This window comes from Bubalus kerabau, chromosome 4, assembly GCF_029407905.1.
Source record: "Bubalus kerabau isolate K-KA32 ecotype Philippines breed swamp buffalo chromosome 4, PCC_UOA_SB_1v2, whole genome shotgun sequence".
NCBI lineage: Eukaryota > Metazoa > Chordata > Mammalia > Artiodactyla > Bovidae > Bubalus > Bubalus kerabau.
The window spans coordinates 87,685,461-87,705,370 of NC_073627.1; the positions used below are offsets into that span (position 1 = coordinate 87,685,461).

The 19,910-nt window shown below is 38.2% G+C and overlaps 1 long non-coding RNA gene across 1 annotated transcript in view; it reads right to left on the reverse strand.

Annotated features, from left to right (window-relative positions):
• Nucleotides 1-787: 787 nt before the first annotated feature.
• Nucleotides 788-19,910, reverse strand: part of LOC129651485 (uncharacterized) — a 28,603-nt gene continuing 9,480 nt past the window's right edge. Inside the window, exons 2-4 of the long non-coding RNA XR_008714178.1 lie at nt 2,543-2,665; nt 1,785-1,845; nt 788-922 (exon numbers count right to left, since the gene is read on the reverse strand). This is a non-coding gene — a long non-coding RNA (uncharacterized LOC129651485). The remainder of the gene's footprint in view (nt 923-1,784; nt 1,846-2,542; nt 2,666-19,910) is intronic.

Genomic DNA, 19,910 nt, shown 5'->3' on the forward strand with positions numbered 1-19,910 from the left:
CAAATTATGACTGGCAGCAATGTGAGATGGTGAGCTGATGGAGAGTATGGTTCTGAGTGATCAAGTAGAGGTTGCATTTGATTGGTGTGCAACAGTGATGATTAGAAAGATTTTAGAGTGTGTTAACTGTTCCTGACTGTGTTAGAGAACTTATAAAAAGAAAGCAGTAAGTTTGGAGCCTTGAACTCTCAACTCAAAGTGGGAATGAAGAACCAGAAAACTTTTATAATGGTAGAAATTAGATGCATGAGCTCAACACCATAGAATTCACATCATCAAGGCTGAGCTGGCTATGGCCATTGCTGTAGCACAGAGGCCAACAATAGGTCCCTGATAGATCATTATTCCTAGGGAAAATAGATGGCCATCTGGAGAAGGAAGAGGTGTGTCCTCATGGAATAGATATGAATTTCAGATTCAAATTTCCTTTTCATGTTTGCAGTGTTTTTGCCAAGATCACAGTTTCTATTGTGGGGCCTGCATCTTCAAAACAGTTATTCCATAGTCTCCTTCCATTCATGGAAGAGTCTCTTACATTCTTTTCCATTCTGAAGTATAAGGCTTTGCATATGTACGTGAAAACTATACTCGAAAAAGAAGTCAATTAGAGTGCCAACATCATTTTAGAAAGAGGATCTTTGTATCTCTTGAGTTGGAATCAGGTCATTAAATAAGAGAGAACATTTGAGGTTAAAATGTTGGAGACCATTGTTGAGTAAGAATAAATCAAAAGATAAGATAGACAAACATAAAATTATAACAATGAAAATAGAGGAATCATTGAAAAAACCATTTCTTTTATCAGATAGCTAAATACTATTTTATTTTATCAGCTAAAATACTCCTTGGTTGTGTTTAATTCTGGAGATGTAGCCGATTCCTCAAGTGTACCAGACTCCATGAACAATTCTTGGGTCTTGGGCTAAAGGAGGAAAGAATATGATAAAGATGGAATTAGGCTGGGCAGAGGTAGGGGGAGACCTCTTGGCAGACCTATGATATGCCAGAAGCCATCTGGATTTCAAGGCTTAATTCATCTCTTAGGTGCTCCAGGCATGGTGCTTGTGATCTCTTCAAAGCCTTTTGTGCAGGACTGTTTTTTCTTCCCAGATGCCCTGTCCCCAGTCTCTCTCACCAGCCCTATGCTCCTGTCCCCCAGCCACTGTATACTTTGCTGATAAAGGCTCCGTTATTTCCGTCAGAGGACTGTTCTTGAACACATAGCTGCCTTACCAGTAAGGGAAGTACCTGGGAATATTGCTGTCTACTGGCTGCCAGCCAGTGACTGACTGATGTGAAAGTGCAAAAGCCCAACTCCATTGCCTCAAAAGATAGGACAAGCCTTCCTGTGTGGTGTTTCAGAGCTCCCCACAGGATCAGGCTGAGGCTGGGACTTCATTTGAAATCATACCCATGCTTGGCTTCCTGTTTCGTCCCCACCTACTTCTCCCATCTGCTGGAAGCATTTCCATAATAAATCACCTGTACGTGGTTGCTCATCTCAGATTCTGCTTGAGAGGAACCTGGACCAAGACAGCTAATACAAATATTTGAGAGCAAAAGACAAACTGACACCAAAACATGGAAGCTGCCAAATTGAAATAAGTAAAAACATATATTTTTTATAATATATATGCAAACATTAAAATAAATAAAACTACCAAGTGAAATAAATTCCTACAAAATTTGACAGTATATCAATAAGCCTGTTGCAACTAAATTTAGTTGACATAATTATATATAATATATTTAATCTATAATGTGAATATATTTTAATATATCACCTAAGATGAGGAATTTCATCTTCAAAGGCAAGAGGGCCACCGTCATGCCTGGTTCCAGAAGCTGGTGAAAAAAAACACTGCCCTTTTACTTGTATCACCTAAAGTATGGATTCCACTCAGGAAGCAGAGTTCCATCTGGGTAGGGGAGGGGGAGACTACAGATTTTCCTTGAAGAAAAGTCTCTTTTCTCTCAAATGAGATAAGCGTAGTGTGACTTGCAGTTTTCTAAAGTCTAAAATTATAATCAAAGTCAGAAAGTAGAGATGCAAATACTCCTTAAGTAGTATATCGACTGACAGTCATGTTATTATATAATTGGTTAATTTATCAACTTGGGTAGATAAATCACATCAGATTCTCTCCATTTTGGTTGGAGTTGAGATCAAGCCTGGCAGACACACTGAAGGAGTCTGGATCCCTGAAGAAGGGGTGGAGGTAAGGAGCAGAGGGAAAAAAGGCACCAACAGGGAAACTGTGGGACGTAAGACAGTCTCAAAACAATTATGTTCAAGCATAATTTAGCCTTTCTTCAATTTGGTAGCAACAAAGGAACTTGTATTTTGAAACCTAACTCCAAAGAGATTCAACATAACATCTAAGGTAGTTCAATAGGATGAGAAATCACTGTAGCTTTCTCCTGTTTCCTAATTTAGGTCTTATTTTGTTAGAGTGGTGATGTTAACGTTAGTTTTGAGAGATCCTTTCAACAGGATGCTCAGCCAGAAGCTTAATGAAATATTAATAGTAATAATACCCACCTAGTGCCAGAACTGCTTCAGGCATCCCAGCTGGTGCAAGCTTTCTCTAGGAAACAGGGTTCAACTTATGTTGTTCAAATGTCATCTACAAATTCTTTTCATTGGCCTTTTTACTGGAAAAGACTGAGACTCAATATTTGGTGCAGATACTGCAACATATACTTGAATGCTGATGGTTTGCTGGCAATTTTATTCTTTTGCAAAGAACAGGAACACATGGGACACATTGTATTGATTGCTTATGTGAGCTTTTTAAAAATTATGAAAAACATTCTTTTCAGATTTTGTTGAAGTAGAGTCATTCTCCAACCAACCCTTTTTACATTGGCAACCTCAGGATAACATTTTCTTTGATCTTGTTGGTTAGTTGCTAAGTTGTGTCCGACTCTTTTGCGACCCCATGGACTGTAGCCCACCAGACTCCTCTCTCCATGGGATTTTCCCGGCAAGAATACTGGAGTGGGTTGCCATTTCCTTCCCAGGGGATCTTCCCGATCCAGGGATTGAACCTGTGTCTCCTGCATTGGCAGGTGGATTACTTTACCACTGAGCCATCAGGGAAGCCCTTCCTTTGATATATCTTGTCCTTATTCTGTAGATCACATTGCTCTGGGGCTTCTCACTCCTTGAGACAATGGGTTTTAATGCTTTGGGTGAAGGGTGTCAGGACACCATCCCCAACAGAACACAGGGAATCTGCTTAACTTTAACTGTCAAATAAGATTTAGGTTTGCATCTAAAAATTAAAATAAGCTCAAAATCTAGATTTTGTCAAGAAAAAAGATGTCATAAATCTCTCCAGCACATCCAGGCTTAAGTCTGGTGGACTCATCTCATATTTCTCCCATAACACAAAGAGGATGCCCTTTCCATGATTCTAGGTGTGACGCTTGCTTAATAAAAGTAGATAGATAGAGGTTTCATACCTCTCAAATTCACCATGAGGAAGAACCACATTTTAAAAGCTTTTAATACATCTTGTATCTATGATTTTTAAAACATACTAAAAATTAATTATGAGAAAAAGCAAATAGAAAAGCATTAGATTTGATAGATATAAAATTACTCTGCTAAATTGCTATTAAGAGTATCAAAATCTTCACTTTCAATTCCTGTGCATGTCTTGATGTGGACCATTATTGGCCCATTATTGGCATCTGAGTAGCACTGGTTTAGAGGAATTGGAAAGCCAGATACTCGAGAAAAGAGGAGAGAAGCAGAATAAGACGGAATATAAGGTTTTTATGTTCTCCGCATACCTCTGTCCTCTGTGTTGGCTTTGTAGAATTCTGTCCCAGTAGCAACTACCCCATCATGGCCAAGGGCAATGGCATATCTCATTGGCAGAGAGTAGCAAGGGAGGCAGACAAGGAACTCAAGGGTGCCTGCATGCCCCTTGGCAGATGCTGAAGAAAGCTGAAGTGTGGGGAGTTGGGTCTACCATAGGTCCCTGAAGCAAGACATCCAGTGACTATGATAAAGGCTGTGTGTTGGGTAGCCTAGGGCCAAGCTATAGATGAAGAATATGCTTGAGTCTTAGAGGGGTTTGCTGTACCAGGGTGGTCCACTGTGGGGCCAAATCACTCAGGAAGAGTAGGATGTGACTAAACTGAGAGAGGGGCTCTACGCTATATCTGCTTCAAACTTTAGCAGCAGATGCCTGCAAGCTTAGGGATTGAAGTAGTCATACCTGGTGGTTCCTGAGAGACACCAGAAGCAGCCCTTCTTCAGAAAAGAAAGGAGAGGACAATACAAAGTAGGATTCCATTCATCCAGGGCCTTCTTGGAGAGGACCTGGGTGGAGGAAGAACCTGTAGGACTGAGTCTTTTATTTGAAAGAGATTAAGCATTTAACTCAACTGACTATTGTATCAGACAATTTATGAAGTTGAACTAAAGACTCCCTCTGATAGACATCAAGGAAAATCCAATAGGCTGCAAAGAAAAAAAAGAAAATGAATTTTCTTTGCATATCTGGCTGTAATGTTTAAAACTATAACCGCTCTGCCCAAGGAACGTGCATATCTGTGGGCAGGAGGAATGAATCCTTGGTAAATTAGCCACCCTCTGCCCTCCCTGACATCTTTCTTTGAAGAAATGTGGAGACAATAACTTTACTCACAGTTATATCATTTCTGGAATAGGCATGGTCAGCAGATAGAGTTTGAATTTCCTAACCTCACTATAACTCATTTTCTTAAAGAATGTCTGTAAAAATGAATCTTCTACCTTCAAGCCAAGTCATTTGGCCTTTCTTCATGCCATTCATTTAGAGTTTGCCTACAAGTTAAAGTACATTGGCAAAAGGGAGCACAGAATGACTCAGATTCCCAAGGGCTTTGTAGGCTCTAAAATAATAGTCAGAACCCCACCTTGAAGTAAATAACAAAAGGATTACTAAAGGGACCAATTTCTAGATTTAGTAAATGCAGTTCCTGGTGAATGACATCTCTTCCAACCACCAGCAGAGGGGAAGGGAGACTCATCTTCTTTCATGTATCAATTTATCTCAAGAATTTTTAACATAACCATTTAATAAAACAGTACGAAGAAGGAAAGTTGTGTGAGAGACATTCTAAAAACTATTTGATACCTAGGATTTAGAGAAGTTATAATCCCTGAATCAATTATTAAGGAGAGGATTTACAAACCAAAGGGGAAATTAATTTTTACTGTCTCAACTGACTTAAATATAGTTAAATAACTACTCAAACATCAAAACAGATAATATTTTAGTAAGCCTTCTAGCAGAGTATATCTCAAAGTTTAACATGCAAAAGAAGCACTTGATCCAGTAGTCCAAGTTGGGGCCCAAACGCCTGCATTTCTACATGCTCCCAGTTAATGCTAATAGTGTTGGTGTAGGAGCTACACTTTGAGTAGCAGGCTATAGAGGAGTCCCTGAGCTTTCTATAGTGCAGAACTACTTTTAATATTTCTGAAGTCAGACATTGAACAGTGGAGTCAAACATGTTTGACACAAAAAATTCTTAAATAGAGTAGGGGAGGAAATTCATTGCCTTACCTGTCAATCTTGGCATATTGCTTAGAGGCCTTCCTAAAGGAGCCTGCCTGCCGCCCCACCACCCAGCGTATTTCCCTGTTCCCACAGTCCCCACTGGCCTAACATTCATTCTCCTGATTTTCTCCATGGCAGATATTTTCCCTCTCCATTTCTGATCGAGGTGGTCATAGAAAAGCAGTTAGTTCTAACACATCAGATTCCAAAATTTCAGTGCCCTTTATGGAAGAAGTTGGCTGGCACAGGGATCTGCCTCACAGGCAGATCTTGGGTAGAACAGTGACCACTATTGCTTTGTTCATACGTGTAATCTATAACTCGTGATGCCCAGTGGTCTATTTTGAAAAGGGGTGATGCTGCCTGTCATAGAACTTTGTATTGCTTTTTCACACTCTTTTTTCCTGCTGCTGCTGCTAAGTTGCTTCAGTTGTGTCCGACTCTGTACATTTGCCATGAATGGTAGAATGATTGCTTAGTATGATTGTATAGTTCATTCATTTATTCACCTATTCATTCATTCCTGTTTTGTTGAGAAAAACAGTATATACTAGGTTTTTGTGAGTAGAAATTATAAGAAATCATTGTGATTAATTCTGGGATTTAATTTTAGCCCAAATGTAATTGAAAACCTTAATTGTGTTGGTTTCAAAAAAACATGTGTTTTTTTTCTCACCTAAGTCTGGAGATTGCTCGCATTGCTAACATTAGTTCCACATCTTGAGTGTTCAGAATAGAGGTCTTTGAAATTCTCTCAGCTTTTTCTTCAGATTACCTGACAACTCTTGTGGTACAGCCCTAGGCACTGAGCTCATGAATTCCTGAGAGGAGTACAGGGAAGATGGCAGTGTTATTCCAGGAAAATAATTGTAATTGTCAAAAACTTGCGCTTGACTTCTGCTTACATTTCATTGAGGAGTCCTATGTCACATGACCTGTCCTCAGCTTCAAGAAACACTATCACATGTCTGTATTTTTTTGTTTGTTTTGTTTTGTTTTGAGCTGAGCACACGGAGATCTCCAACAAGATCACGAATGTTACGGAGAAGGGTAGAGTGGATTGTAGGTAGGCATTTAGTCACATCTGTTTAAGGCACTTAAAGTCCATGGGATACATTATTAATTCTGCCTCGTTCTTGTTGTGTTTGCTTCTAAGGCCTATAGAAAACTCACTCACTGCACAAAGGTCAAACCACAGGCATTTTAAAAAATGGCAAACTCTGATCTTCTTAGATCATCTGCTTAAATATTTACCAGAAAAAATATTGAGAACACATGTGTTCAGTTGAGGAGGTTTGTTTCATTGTGTATATGAAGGTTCAGGCAGTATTTCTGTTCTACATTGCTGGTGTTAGTGGCAGGTTTTATCTCTGCATGGCTGAACATAGATTATTTGTACAGACTTCATCTATCTGTATGCAGGCCAGTGCATTGCACAAAAGAACAACTCAGTATTTTGTTTTCATTTGACTGTGAATATTGTTTACTTTCCCTGTCCTGATCCAGACACAAAGCAACATGGAGAAACACTGATCTCAAAGGATGTACTTGCTGATGTTTTACTCTGAAAATTATAAACCAGTTGAATGTATTAAAAAACTCACTGTCTTTCATATTTTCCCCATCACCAAATCATAATATAAACAGCTACCACTTTCCTCTTTTATAGCACCCTTTTAACTGACTTCAAGGTCAAAATTAGTTACTGAGACTTTTCCCTAGCTCAAATATATTCCTGCTGTAGCATTTGATGATCCAAAACATGTGATTAAAACTAGAAGAAAGCAGGGATGGAGAGAAAATGGCATGATGGACCTTGACTAATAGTTAAGCAAGTGTCAAATCATAGCAAAATCTGTACTCATCTGGAGAATGGTCATAAAGGCTTCTCCATGCATCTGCTCATCCATCCATTTTCCATTTATTCAGTATTTGTTGAGTAAATGATGAAATGATGAAAAAGAGAGGACATTCTTAAAGAATCTAAATCTTAATAAGCAAGATGACATAAACACATATTTCTTTTATGAAAGAGAGATTATCATCGTATGGATTGGAGTATCAGGGATGGTTGATGGTGTGTGGCCAGGGAAGGGCTTAAAAGTTACAGAGGCACCGAAGGTCAGACCTGAAAGATTTGAACATATGAGGGAGGTGAGGTAGAAATCATGTTTGCATTTTAGGCAGAGAGAATAACATGAGCAAAATCCTAAGTGAGGAAGCTACCGGCTATGTTCAAGAAACCATGGACTATTTGATTTTTCAAGAACAAAGAATGTCTTAAGGGGAGTAACCAGAGATAATTTATGCCTACTTCTTTCTCAGGAAACTTTTTCTCGTGTCTCCAAGATGTCTGGACACCCTTGTTCTCTCCTTCACCAGTATCCTGTGCTTATCTCCCTCACAGCCAAATGGCTAGAATATATGGCTCAGAAGTCTGGTAGGAGCAGTATTTTTCGAAATGCGACGTTGTAATTTGAAATTATTTTATTTATTTTATCTGTTATTTTCACAATTATTATTCATTTAGGTCTGCATATCTATGTATTCATTCTTGCGGTCTTTCTTTCTTCTTGTATGATTGAACTTCCATCTGGGATCATTTTCCTTTTGTTAGAAGAACTTTATTAAGTATTTCTATAGCAGCAACAAATTCTCTTAAGTTTTTGTTTGTCTGAAAAGATTTTCACTTTGTCTTCATCTTAGAAGGCTATTTTCCCTAAATAAAGAATGCTGCATTGGCAACCATCTTCTTTCAGTGCTTTAATGATATCATTTCATTTTCTTCTGGTTTCCAATGTTTCTGTTGAAAAATTTGAGAAGTCAGCACTTAGTTTTTTGTTACTCTTTTTAAGGTAATGTATCTTTTTCCTCGGAGTGCTTTTAAGACTTGTTTTGTTTTGTTTGTAGCTTTCAGTAGTTCTATTGTGATGGATATAAGCTTGGTTTTCATTGTTTTCTCTTGCTTGGGGTACAAAGAGCTTCTTAAACTTTTTGTGTTTTTCGCTTTTATAAAAGTTTTGGTAGGTTATTTCCTCTCTTCTCCTTTACAAAGTTCAGTCCCACATATGTTAGATATTTTCTCTAAGTCCTGGATATCTCTTATGTTCTTTTCTATATTTTTTCTCCTTTTTGTCTCTGTGGGTACCAATTTTAATATTTTCTGTCAATATCTATTCTGAATCTTGTTTTCTACTGTCCTGATATTAAACCCATGTATTGAATTTGAGTTTTTAATTATGGTTAAATTCTGTAATATCAATTAGATATCTTTTTAGTAGATTCTGATTCTCTGGTGAAATTCTATGTCTTTCTTTAAACCTCTTTTGTTAAAAATATTAATCATGGTTATTTTAAAGTCTGTGTTTGATGACTTCAGAATCTTGATTTTTGATTTGTTGATATTGTCTATTTTTTCATGGCCTTTAATAATTTGATCCTTTGTACATGTATGCCAGTTGATTTAATATTGAATATTCGATACTATCTATGAAAAACTTTAGGATATATTAATTTTCTCCAAAGAGATTTTAATGTCCATCAGCAGATGAATGGATAAGAAAGCTGTGATACATATACACAATGGAATATCACTCAGCTATTTAAAAAATGCATTTGAATCAGTTCTAATGAAGTGGATGAAACTGGAACCTATTATACAGAGTGAAGTAAGTCAGAAAGAAAAACACCAATACAGTATAATAACACATATATATGGAATTTAGAAAGATGGTAATGATGACCCTATATGCGAGACAGCAAAAGAGACATAGATGTAAAGAACAGACTTTTGGACTCTGTGGGAGAAGGCGAGGGTGGGATGATTTGAGAGAATAGCATTGAAACATGTATATTACCATATGTGAAATAGATCGCCAGTCCAGGTTCAATGCCTGAGACAAGGCACTCAGGGCTGGTGCACTGGGATGACCCTGAGGGATGGGATGGGGACGGGTGTGGGAGGGGGGTTCAGGATGGGGAACACATGTACACCCATGGCTGATTCATGTCAATGTATGGCAAAAAACACTACAATATTGTAAAGTAATTAGCCTCCAATTAAAATAAATAGGAAGATACAGTACTAATAGGGTACCTTGATTCAATCAGGGACTGAACTGATTTGAAGTTGTGTTTCAGGACTTGTGAAAACTAGCATGTTTATAATTTATATTGGGTCTTAGGATCTAAGGCTTTAAGAATATTAAATGAAATCCCAGAGTATTTACTAGGCTCTATCTCCTTAACAGGATATGAACTTCAATTTTTGTCTCTCAATCACAAGTGCACAGCTTAGGGATTGGCAAATGTTTTAGGGGTGAAATGCATTCAGAATGTTAGGCTTTCTTTTCTTCAGAATGTGCTGTTGTTTAGTTGTGTTTTGTGTCTGACTCCTTTGTGACCCCATGGACTATAGCCCATCAGGCTCCTCTGTCCATGGGATTTCTCAGGCAAGCATACTGGAGTGGATTGCCACTTCCTTCTCTAAGGGATCTTCCCAACCCAGGGATCAAACTCGTGTCTCCTGCATCTCCTGCATTGGCAGGCAGATTCTTTACCACTGAGCTACCAGGGAAGCCTTTCTTCAGAATATTAGTCCCTTAAACAGTGTCTGTCTTGAAGTTCTGAACTCTGATTTTTCATCTCTCTGATCAGTGAGACTGCCACAGACTTTAGAACACTATTTTTGGTGACTTTGGTGCCCTGAGCTATAAATTAGCAAATGGCTAGGAGGAAGAAGTAGCAGCAAGTAGAGGATAACTGCAATCGTTTTTTCTTCTTTCTACATGTTATATTCCTGGCTGCTTTGGTTGTTCTTTAATAGCTTCGAACCCACAATTAAGTTCTGATTGCCAACTAATTGTAAACATGAATGGATAAGCTATACATACATCATAGGACTAGAGAAGTAGCTATATCTGCTGATATAAAACTGCATGGCATTCAGCATCTTGTGCCTGAATACTTCTGCGGTATTTTTATCAGCAAAATACATTTTCTACCATTCAGCAAGATTTCTCATATATCTGGAGCATACGTCCCATTCAATTCAGAAGGAAGTGAATATGAATTCCTTTCTTTATTATTTTCCCACCAGTTTCAGTTTAAAAAGATAATAGAAACTATGAGATGCTATTTAAATAAAAAATGGGGCAAATAAGCAAAACACAATTATGATAAATGAAGAAGCAATTATTTAACTTGGTAAGTGGTTTTTTCTTTTTAAAATGAATTTCTATTGTTTATGGTGAACTTCCTTGATTATAAAGGGTAAGAATTCTTACTGATTTTCAAAACTAGGAATTTTCTAGAGTTCTTACATAAAAATCCTGAGACTTTTTCCAATTTAGCTAGCAAGTTGAGTTTGTAATTTATTATCAGAATATGTTTTGCTATAAGCTGTGTAAACTTTTGCATGATTTTTTGAGGTAATTTTTCCATGTTAGCAGTATTCTATTTTGATCTCAAGGTTAGTACTATAGCTCCAAACAGATAGGAACATGAATTCAGCTGGACCTCCTTTAAAAGTCAATGCCTTCTTAAAACTTTATTGTTTTTACAAGCCATCCTGAAATAAAGATAATAATTGTTTAATTCAGCCTTGTCATTTGCCGTAAACACCAGCTGCTACAATTGTTGGTATTCCACGTGGAGCATTTTTACCAACTGTTAGAAAAATATTTTTAAAAGAGCTCAAAGCAATCTGGAAGTATGAATCAAAAGCACACAATGCCTTTAAATTTTAGTCCATCTGTAGCTTCCAATTTATATTTGTTTCTGATAACTTTGGACTGTCAGTTTCTCTTTTATTATATCAAAAATATATTTAAAACCAGGAGAGCTCAGACAATACAGTAGTAGTTGAGGATTAGAAATAATTTATGTTTCCAGGAAAGGAGTAAAAGGTTATTTGCAAATTTTACTAAATTATGTAAAAGGGATTCTCTACTAGTATATTCCTTACTGATGTAAGACAATAGTGTGACAGTATGACAGAGATATACTTTTTCAATATACATTTTGCATTTTTGTACAGAATGCTAACTTTAAAAATGTATTAAGAAACAGTCTCCTCTTAACATATCTATTAATATAGTCTTATCTCCCATTTTTCAAGTGTTCTCTTCCCCTGGGATCCTTATTCTGTGAATGGTTCATCATCTACCCAGTTCATCCTTGCCTTGCTTTGTCTTACCTCTTCCAACATACCAACCACCAAATCCTGTTAATCTACCTCATAAACTCTCCCTGCTTCTCCCTGTTCACTTTGCTATTCCCTTAGCATGGTTATCATTATCTCTTCCTGGGATGACTGCAACAGCTTTCCGCCTGGTCTTTGACTGCCTCGTATCACTTCTCAACTTTGCACCCAGCTCTTGTTAAAACGTGTCAGTGCTCCCAGTCCCATCCGTGTAACCCCCTGAGTCCTTAATGTGGCTCTCACCGTCTTTTGCGATATAGCAGCATTGTCACTCTAGCCTAGTCTCTTACCCTTTATACTTCAGATGCTATCAATTCCTCAAACATGTCAAGTTCTCTTTAATCTCATAGCTTTGAAGATGTTCTTCTAGTTTAGAACCCCTTTTGCTGAACCTTTTCACCTTCGCCTAAATCCTACACATCTTTTAGGGGTCTTAAATATCACTTCCTCTGTGAAATAATCCTAGTCCTCCTCCCGTTCAAATCTGGGTTACTTGTCTCTCATCTGTAGTTTTGTGTCATCCTATACTTATACTGCATTATTGCCTGTTCAGTAGTGGGTATACCTTATAAGACAGTAAATTCCATGATGCCAAGGACTGTGTATGGTTTGCGGTTTTAGCCCCAGGGCCTAATACAATGCCTAGTGTATTGTTGGTACTCAATGAAATGTGGGCTTCCCTAGTGGCTCAGATGGTAAACAATCTGCCTGTAGTGCAGGAAACCCAGGTTTGATCCCTGGGTCAGGAAGATCCCCTGGAGAAGGGAGTGACGGTCTACTTCAGTATTCTTGCCTGGAGAATTCCAAGGAGAGAGTGGCCTGGCGGGCTACAGTCCAAAAGTCACAGAGTCAGACACGACTGGATGACTAACACTTTTACTTTTAATGAAATGTGTTGAATGTCTTTTGTTATTGCTAAATTTCTTGTATCTTATGTCTATAGTGAATTGATTTTCCCAGACAAAAATGGAAAAATATGATCTAAAAGATATGTGCACTTCATGGATGAAGCAAGTGAGAGAGCTTGCTTCCTGTCTCTCTCTCTCTGTTATCCACCATATGAGGATATGACAAGAAGTCAGCAGTGTACAACCCAGGACAAAACTCTCATCAGAATCTGTCCATGCCCTTGGACTTTTGGCCCCAAGAACTATGGGAAATAAGTACCTGTTTTTAATGTCACCATTTTATGGAATTTTGCTATAGCAGCCTGAACTGAAACAGCAATTGGTACCAAGAAGTTGTGGTGCTGCTATAGAAAATATGTAAAAGGTGGAAGTGATTTTGGAACTGACTAAATGGGTAGGGGTTAGGAAAAGCCTACATTGCTGCGAGTGGACCATTAAGTACTATTCTGGTGAGAGTTTAGAAAGAAAAATGGAGTTGTAGACAAAGCCTCAATCCTCTTAGAGAGTACCTAAGTAATCATAAACAGAATTTTGGTAGAAATATGAGGTAATAAGGTAAAAGGTAAAATAAGGTAAATAAAGTAAAAGCCTTTTGATGAGGCCTCATGTAGAAATAAGGACAATGGAGATAAGCAGATTTTTGTTATAAAGTGTCACAGAACTTGGCAGAACTGTGTTCATGTTCTACTGTTTTTTGGAAGTGGTTTCTAAGGAAAATTTTGAAGGTGCAACTTGACTCCACCAGACTGTTTATAGTAAAATTTGGGAAGAGAGACATGACTTGAAGATGGAATTATTAAGCAAAAATGAACAAGAACTTCTAGACTTGGAAAATCCTCAGTCTATCCATATTGTAAAAAAGAGAGAAAGTATATTCAGAAGGGAATGCTAAGGGTGTGGCTAAGCATCCTTTTGATAAAGGATGTAGGTATGAACCTTGCACTTAATCAGCCACCTGAGCAGGAAAATGGCCAGTTGGAACTGAAGAGGAAAGAGATAAGAAGGAATTAAGAAGTTTATCAGACTCCTAGGTTTTTATAGGACAGGACCATAGAGCTGATTGGCTGCAAACATGTGCTATTCTTGAAGACAAGGGAGGAAGACTGATCCCAAAGATGATGCAGAAATCATCTGGATTGCCTCCTTGGTCTCAAAAAGGGAAGTCATCACCTTGCTTTCAACAGGCCAGACAACTTCTGCCCAAAGTGGGGCCTTTCAGAGCTGTGGGGCTGAACCCTGCCCAGCAGAGCTCTGGGGGCAAAACCACCACCCCAGTGGGTCTGGAAAGTGAGCCATCTGCTGCAATGGGCCTGCAAAGAGCATTAAGCCAAAGGGAATTATTCTCCAGCCTTAAGATCTCATGAAATTTGCCTGGCTGGGTTTTGAACCTCCTTGGGACCCACCTTCCTTCTTTCCAATTTCCCCCTTTTGGAATGGGGATGTCTATCCTATTCTTGTTCTGTTGTTGTAGTTTGGATGCACACAACTTGTCTGATCTCATGGGTTCACATCTTGAGAGGAGTTTTGCCTTTTTTCAAAAATTGGAATATAGTTGCTTTACAATATTCTGTTAGTTTCTGCTGTACAGCAAAGTGAATCAGTCATACAAATACATATATGCACATTTTTTAGATTTCCTTCCCATTTAGGTCACCACAGATCATTGAGTAGAGTTTCCTGTGCTATACAGTATCTATTTTGTACACAGTAGTGTATATGTGTCAACTCCAGCCTCAAGTTTGTCCCACCCTTCTCTTCCCTCTAACCGTTAAGTTTTCAGAATGATTCTTACCTCTAGTCTCACCCATATTTGATTTACTAGCTAATATGGTCTATTGATTATTATAAGAACCAAGAAAGGAATGTGGCCGGACCCACTCAAAGATATTGAAAACTTGGGTATGAGAACTCAAAGGTCCTAGTGTACCATGAAAATCTTCATTCTACCATATGTATCTGGGACTCTGGGCAAGTGGCCTCTTCTCTATAGGTCCTATTTTCCCCTTCTGCAGTATAAGGATGGAATTAATTCAAGTCATATTCCACGGAACTCAAGAGTTTAAAGAGTGTTCTAGGAAAAACATTTCCATGATCACATGCATTTGGAAAATGCTGTGTTCCTTAATCTTAAAAAAAAATCAACTCTATTAGCACATTAAATGTGCTCAGAATTCATGAAGTAAAGCAATCCCTTTTATGCCAATGCCTAATAATAACCTGTGTACATACTTTTGAAAACAAAAGACTGGGTGATTTTTAACACCAATTTAAATTTTCCATAGATATAAGAGTTTGGGTACAGGGCTGTGGAACCTGTTGAGAGAATGCAAAACTTTTATCTCATCATGTTATATTAGAATAAAATGAAAGTTGGGAGAAATGTTAGGTGAAGCATTACTACACATTTCATAGGAAGATTATCAGTGTGAAAATGCATGAGACATTAAAACAGAAGAGTGTTGAAGTATTGGTGGTAGGTGGTTGGGAAGATGGAGGAAGACAAATGACAAATTTCCCCACAGTTAAATTAAACATCAATAAAACTTTGAGTTATAATAATTACTGTGGGCTTACATTTTGTGAGGTCCCCTGTGGTGTCTAAAACCTGAGCATTGGTGTAAGTCCATGAGATATCTGGGTGAGGAAAAAGTGAGCAAATGAGTGTTTGATTGGAGGGGATGGTAAGAAGTGGAAAGAATGTTGTAAATTCTTGCAGCTAGTTCAAAAACCTGATGCAAAGAACTCATTAGAAAAGACCCTGATGCTGGCAAAGACTGAAGGCAGGAGAAGGGCACAACAGAGGATGAGATGGTTGGATGGCATCATTGACTCAATGGAAATGAGTTTGAGCAAGTTCTGGGAGTTGGTGGTGGACAGGGAAGCCTGGTGTGTTGCAATCCATGTGGTCGCAAGAGTTGGACATGATCTGGTCCCATCACTTCATGGGAAATAGATGATGAAACAGTGGAAACAGTGTCAGACTTTATTTTTTGGGGCTCCAAAATCACTGCAGATGGTGATTGCAGCCATGAAATTAAAAGACTCTTACTCCTTGGAAGGAAAGTTATGACCAACCTAGATAGCATATTCAAAAGCAGAGACATTACTTTGCCAACAAAGGTTCATCTAGTCAAGGCTATGGTTTTTCCAGTGGTCAGGTATGGATGTGAGAGATGGACTGTGAAGAAACCTGAGGACCAAAGAATTGACGCTTGTGAACTGTGGTGTTGGAGAAGACTCTTGAGAGTCCCTTGGACTGCAAGGAGATCCAACCAGTCCATTCTAAAGGAGATCGGTCCTGGGTGTTCATTGGAAGGACTGATGCTAAAGCTGAAACTCCAATATTTTGGCTACCTCATGCAAAGAGTTGACTCATTGGAAAAGACTCTGATGCTGGGAGGGATTGGGGGCAGGAGGAGAAGGGGATGACAGAGGATGAGATGGCTGGATGGCATCACCAACTCGATGGATGTGAGTTTGGGTGAACTCGGGAGTTGGTGATGGACAGGGAGGCCTGGCGTGCTGCAATTCATAGGGTCGCAAAGAGTCCGACACGACTGAGCGACTGAACTGAACTGAACTGAAACTTAGCAACTGAACTAAACTGAGTACAAAAAAGGTTTGAAGCTATGCAAGTATGCAGACTTTTATCCAGTGTTAATTGTTATTAAATTTCAGCTCCAAAATGAGCTGATAGCTGTCTGTCCAAAGTCCAAACTTAAGGCAGACAAATATGGCTAAAAACAATTTAATGCATCCCCTCTATGAAATATTTAGTTAATTTCTTTCAATCTCTTTTATTAAAAAACTTTTAGACATAAGCAAAAGAAAAGCGTATAATAAATTCCTGATATCCATTAATCTTCCTGAAGATAAAATAAAGGCACATAATGGAATTATAATGTGAATTTAGTCAATATTTGCAATGGGTCTGAGGATCTCTAAGGTTCACTTCAAAATGAATATTCCAAGTTAGTATTTTCAAGTTTGTTTTTTAATCTATAGACTTTGCTTGTAGGTCCCTATTATTGAATCCAAAATATGCTTCTTATCACAGAAATATAAATAATCATAAGAGAATACTCCAAACAATTCAATACGTGCAAATCAACCAACATGATATACCACATTAACAAGACAAGGCTTATTCATTTATGTTAATGGACAAGATAAAAGTGAAAGTGATGATGTATGTTGGAAATTCACTTGGGCATGCATATGTGCTAAGTTGCTTCGGTTGTGTCCGACTCTTTGTGACCCTATGGACTGTAGCCTGCCAGGCTCCTCTGTCCATGGGGTTCTCTAGGCAAGAATACTGGAGTGGGTTGCCATGCCCTTTTCCAGGGGATCTTCCCAACCCTGGGATCAAACCGGTGTCTCTTACATCTCCAGCATTGGAACCTCACTCATTGGCCCATAAATAATTCTGGTGACTGCATTGCTGAATTAGATAATATTTTTTGAATACTGAAAGATAATTTTCTTAATTTTGCCTTATTGACAGTGTAACTACCACAGACCTGACACACTTTTAAGTTTGTTGTTAAGTCACTAAGTCATGTCTGACTGTGACCCAATGAACCACAGCATGCCCAGCTTCCCTGTCCTTCAATATCTCCTGGAGTCTGCTCAAACTCATGTCCATTGAGTCAGTGATGCCATCCAACTGGTTATCTCATCCTCTGTTACCCCTTTCTCCTCCTGCCTTCAGTCTTTCCCAGCATCAGGGTCTTTTCCAATGAGCTGGTTCTTCACATTACGTGGCCAAAGTATTGGAGCTTCTGCCTCAGCATCAGTGCTTCCAATGAATATTAAAGGTTGACTTTCTTTAGGATTGACCAGTTTGATCTCCTTGCTGTCCAAGGGACTCTCAAGAGTCCTCCAGCACCACAGTTGAAAAGCATCAATTCTTCAGTGCTCAGCCTTATTTATGGTACAAGTCTCACATCCATACATGACCACTGGAAAACCCGTAATTTTGACTCTATGGACCTTTGTTAGCAAAGTGATGTTTCTCCTTTTTAATACACTGTCTAGGTTTGTCATATCTTTTCTTTAAGTTTAATCTACATTGTTAACATTTTCTCTATAGCATCCTTAAGTCTAGAAAATCTACAAAACAATAAATCAAGCTCTGATCCATAGCATTTGCCCAATTCTATGGTACAAATACCCTCATCAAGACTTATTTCAACCTATCAAGATTAAGTCACTGGACAGGGTTGAAAAGAGATGTGGGATACCACACCACTATGTAGTATTTCTGGTATACAAATGCAATAGATGTACATAACCTCAAGGGCATAGATAATAAAACATGCATGCTGTAAAATATTTAGGAAGTGATTACTTTTGAATACTTATGATGTTCATTTATTTTTCTGGGCTCCAAAATCACTGCAGATGGTGACTGCAGCCATGAAATTAAAAGACGCTTACTCCTTGGAAGGAAAGTTATGACCAACCTAGATAGCATATTCAAAAGCAGAGACATTACTTTGCCAACAAAGCTTCATCTAGTCAAGGCTATGGTTTTTCCTGTGGTCATGTATGGATGTGAGAGTTGGACTGTGAAGAAGGCTGAGTGCCGAAGAATTGATGCTTTTGAACTGTGGTGTTGGAGAAGACTCTTGAGAGTCCCTTGGACTGCAAGGAGATCCAACCAGTCCATTCTGAAGGAGATCAGCCCTGGGATTTCTTTGAAAGGAACGATGCTAAAGCTGAAACTCCAGTACTTTGTCCACCTCATGTGAAGAGTTGACTCATTGGAAAAGACTCTGATGCTGGGAGGGATTGGGGGCAGGAGGAGAAGGGGATGACAGAAGATGAGATGGCTGGATGGCATCACTGACTCGATGGACGTGAGTCTGGGTGAAATCCGGGAGTTGGTGATGGACAGGGAGGCCTGGCGTGCTGCGATTCATGGGGTCGCAAAGAGTGGGACACGACTGAGCGACTGATCTGATCTGATCCGATGTTCATTTTCAATTTTACATATTTATTTGTAAGTTTATATAGTTTATTTTTAAATAATGGCTCTGTTTGGAGTAGAAAAGTAATTGCCAGTGGCTGAGGAGTGGGGGAAATATGAAAACCAAGCCATAGTTATACTATGAATACGGTCTCAGGATCTAGTGTAGAATATGATGACTATAGTCGATAGCACTGTATTGCATAACTGAAAGTATACAACAGAGAAATTATATAAGAGATTAGAATTTAATAGTCTCACAGAAAAAATAAACATGTTAGATAGTGGATATGTTCACTAACTTAATGGGGGGAATCTTTTCACAGTATATACATATGTCAAATCATCACATTGTACACTTTAAATATCTTGTGGTCAATAATATGTTAATAAAGCTGAAAAAATACTGGCTCTGTTTAAAAACTGGCTCTCAAAATTCCTGAAAATTTAATCTTTGAGTCTCATAAGACAGTATGAGCTGGCTTTAGCACACCATTGACCATTCTCCTTTCTCTATTTTCCTTCTGACCTGTTTCAAATCACTTTTTTTTTCTTTTAACAGTTGAGTAAATTAAGGATGATGCTTTATGTCTTTTCAAAGATAAATCTCCCTCCCATCTATATCATTGTTTCTCAAACTATTTCTTTTAACAATGAATCTTCAAAACTTCGGTAAAGTAATTTTGGGAAATAGTGTATTCTCCTTTTGGAAATGATCTTGCACATTAGTATACCCAGTGCTCTGAGAAGTCCTGCAGTAAGAAAGCTGTTTGACTTTGAAAGCTGTCTAATCCTTCTGAAGTTATGGATTATGGAACTCTCTTTTTCCTAACTCATATTGATATCCAATAGAAGTCTTTTTTTTTCATATAACATATATTAACATTCAAATTAACAATTTGAAAAATATAGCAGAGTCAGACACAACTGAGCAACTGAACTGAACTGAACTGAACCAAACGTAGATATATGTACAGGGTTTTGAATTATTCCTCCTGTACCATCCAGGGGAAGTTCATTTTAGTTACCTCATATCACATTTCTCTCTAACTGGCATTATCATACGTATGCCAATGATAAGTGCTTTGTGATGTTAATAATATTAATAATGACATTGTTCAAAATTGTTTATCCTCACTTGTGCCAGGCACTATTGAAAAGGATTTTCATGGATTTACTCATTTACTATCCACAGCAACTATTTGAGGTAGCAAGTATTATTATTGCTATATTATATATGAGAAAATTAAAGCAGAGATAGATTAAGT